Source organism: Furipterus horrens, unplaced genomic scaffold, assembly GCF_987537825.1.
Source record: "Furipterus horrens unplaced genomic scaffold, mFurHor1.1.pri manual_scaffold_1, whole genome shotgun sequence".
Taxonomy (NCBI): domain Eukaryota; kingdom Metazoa; phylum Chordata; class Mammalia; order Chiroptera; family Furipteridae; genus Furipterus; species Furipterus horrens.
The window spans coordinates 124,131,273-124,134,970 of NW_028327171.1; the positions used below are offsets into that span (position 1 = coordinate 124,131,273).

The 3,698-nt window shown below is 44.5% G+C and overlaps 1 pseudogene; it reads right to left on the reverse strand.

The window, feature by feature from the left end:
• Nucleotides 1-1,642: 1,642 nt before the first annotated feature.
• Nucleotides 1,643-3,082, reverse strand: LOC150021880 (uracil-DNA glycosylase pseudogene; annotated as a pseudogene).
• Between the last annotated feature and the right edge of the window lie 616 nt (nt 3,083-3,698).

Here is a 3,698-nt window from a genome sequence, read left to right on the forward strand (position 1 = left end):
TCTGATAATAAATGGAAGACTCAAAAGATCAAATAGTTTAAAACTTTCCAAGAGAAATATGTATAAGGCTAGTTGATGTAATAGACATAAAGCACACTTATAGAAACTCTAGGGCTTGAAGTTAGATTTCTTCTGAGACTCAGATTAGCCAAAAATTAACAAAAAAATATTCCATAGAAGTAAATTATTTGAAATATTTTAAATTTAATTTCTTTGGAATTTGAGAAGCATTGCTTTTTTTTACAGCTAGGAATTAATGCTCTGACAATGATTAGAGAGAATTAAAAGAACTTAAGATATTTCAAAAGCAGAGCTTAGATTTATAAAATTATAGTACTGAAGTATGATAGAGCCATACAAGACATTCCAAACTGAGAAACAATAAGTATAGCTCAGCGATGGCCTGGAGAGTCCTAGTGATGCTTAATAGTCTCAGAGGGTTTATCAGACACTTAAGCTCAAGTAGATCCCATAGCTCCCCTGTACAGTGTCCTCTCCTAGAGCTCGGTTCTGTTTTAGGAATGCTGGGGAAGTGGAAAAGGATGTGCTGTATAGAATAAGGCAGATCTGGGTTCCAGAGTCTGCTCTCTGTTATCTGCTGGGCAAACCACTTGACTTCTCTGAGCCTTCACTTCCTCATCATTAAAGTACTTTCTGTTATAAGGAATATGTGGGTATTATTAATCACTTTGATATTCTTCTTGACAAATGACCTTCCTATTTCTGTTGAATGCCGCCTTCAAGATTAGGAATTCATTTCTTCTTGAGGTAACTATTTTTGTCTTTACATAGCTCCAGATATGAGAAAGGTTTTCCTAGGGTTCAACTGTACTCAGCTCCATTATGGCAGCCACGCTTTGACTCCATTTTATGTGACAATCCTTAAAATTCTTTAATCTTTCTCCCACTCTGCACTCACCACAGATTCCTGTCCTGGCTAAATATATCTCTTTTCTTTAGTTATTTTCTATATGACAAGTGCTCGACCCCCTGACCATAATTGCTGTTTTCTTCTAGACATACTTGAATCTGTCAATATCCCCTCCCTAGAGTCACTTCCAGAGAAAACAGAGGTGCATCATCATGTCCTTTGTTCTGGATCCTCCTTTTAACACAACATCTCATCACCATAGCATTTTTGGCAGCAACATCCCATTATCAAGTTGTATTGAGTTGTTAAATTTAAACAACTCTTAAATCCTTTTCATGTGCACAAACTGCATTTTCTCTATCCTGTTCTTTTAGAATTGTGGGTAGAATTTGGGAGTGTTTAGATTTTTCCATGTTTTCCACTGAGGTTGAGGGGTGGATGCCTACATAAGAGGGTTTATGATTTTTCTATTGAATTTCTTCTTAAACCATGTCCATAGTTACCACCTATCAAGATCTTTTTGGTACAAATTCCACCATTCAACATAATGACAAGCCCTCTTGGCTTTGTGTTACCTTCAGCCTGCATCCGCATGCCATCATACCATCAAAATCTTATTCCAAGTCCTTAATAAACATTTTGAGTAATATGGTGCCAGGCACAAGCACAGAGGCCTGTGGTGAGCTCTAGAGGTAGTCCCACCTTTTGGTTGATATAAATCCCTTCACCAGAAAGAACTCTTTTTTTTTTTTTTTTTTTTTTAATGCTCACATCAAGGACTGTGCCTTAGTAATTTTCACCTCTGCTACAATCAGGAAATTGATCCCTGATTTCTGGGAACTGGCAAAAAAAAAAAAAAAAATCCTATTTCCTTCAAGGAGGAATCTGGCCCCAACTGGAACACCAGGATGTGCAAAGGGAGCCTTTCTTAATAAAAACACCCAACACCTTAAAACCTAAAGTTTAACCTACAGGTAAAAATGAGTAGCAGCGACTTATATACTAAAAAGGTGCTTATCTCTCCATCTTTAACAATAAAGCAGAGGGGAAGAGAGTCTGGAGTATTTGACCTTCTTTCCCTTCCAAGAACTTTGATGCACATCCTAGGCCAAAGCCACATCACAAAGACAGACATGTGGTCATGTGTCTGGATAAAGCTGCCACTCCTGGGCAGCCTGGCTCATGGCCGCTTTATCAAAACCTTCCCCTGTATGCAGTGTTTACGAATCATTAGTGGAATTATTTTCTCAACCTGATGTTGTCACAGACTTCTAGAACTGCCCGGAGACCACCACACCCCCCAGTACAGGGTCACAGATCCTTCCAGTCGATGGGCTCCTTGCCAGACTTCTGTAGCAGCTTGTTGGTTTTAGAGAAATGTCTGCATCCAAAGAACCCTCTGTACACCGACAGCGGGGAGGGGTGGGCGGTCTGCAGCACGTGGTGGCGCTTCCTGTCAATGGCACTGCCCTTCTTCTGAGCGTAAGATCCCCAGAGCAAGAAGACGAGGCCATTTGAGTTCTGATTGAGCCAGGACACAACCGCATCGGTGAACTGCTCCCAACCTTTCTCCTTGTGAGAGTTGGCCTGGTGCGCCTGCACCGTGAGGACAGCGTTGAGTAGGAGAACACCTTGCTTGGCCCACCCAGATAAGTCGCCGTGGCCAGGATGGTCAAAACCGTCTATGTCTGTAGACAGCTCTTTATAAATGTTTTCCAAACTGGGCGGAGGAGGAACAGGCCTTTGAACACTAAAGCAGAGCCCATGAGCTTGATTGGGTCCATGATATGGACCCTGTCCCAGGATGACAACCTTCACGTCTCTTATGTCGCACATTTGGGTCCAGGTGAAGACTTGGTGAGGGGGTGGATAAACAGTGTAACGTCTTCGTTCTTCTGCAACAAATCCCATTAGCTGTATAAAATACGGTTTTCCGAACTCTCTGCTGAGCTGCTTCTTCCAACTTTCACCGAAACCCACCGGCACGTTGCGAGCCGCGAGTCTGAGCAAGGCCACAGCCTTGTTCTTCCAGATGCGGACCAGCTGCTCGGGGCTCAGCGGCAATGAGGGCGGTGTGCCGGGCTCCTCCTGCTCCTCCCGGACCTTCCTGGCCGGGCTGGCGTGCAAGTGGTCCCTGCAGAAGCAGGTCAAGAGTTTCAGGGGTCCTCTCCCAGGCGCTCGTAGGCTCCGCCCTGTTAGAAACAAGGTCATAGTGACTCCCAAACCAGTAGCAAAGTCATTGGTAACAAAGGGCAAATGTAATTAAAGGGTCTCTGAGAAGTGAGTGGACAGCATTAGCATATTCACAAATCACAATAGGGGCATTTAGATGAACGCGTTAGATTGTACCTCCGGAGTATCCAGTCATGGAGAAACGGGGAAGGAGGAGAGGGGAGGGGAAACTAGTTGCGTTAGGGCGGGGAAGCCAATCGCTCTCACTTTAGAATGGCAATTTCAGGGTGGGGAAGCTAAGACTATAAAACCAGGTTCCTTTGTCTATTTGGCGCGCACATTCTCCTGGCTATGTGGGTGCACCCGGCTCTGCAGACTCTTGAATAAAGGCCTCGCTTTACTGCTCAAGTCCTGTGTCCTGGTTTTTATTGTGAGCGTTTCTCACAGCCCCCAACCCAAAGGCCCCTTGCAGAGAACACCCATTCGTGTGTTTCAGCTTCACCGGGGAAGTCGGTGCAAAATCGAACTCTGGAAACCCAGGCCGTTGCCCCCAAATACCCGTTTTGTAGTAAAATGGGGCGGAGAAGATCGTTTCGCTGGAGAAGCCCTGCAACCAGGCGCTCCTCCCCTCTAGGCCTGCCACTCACCAGAAAGA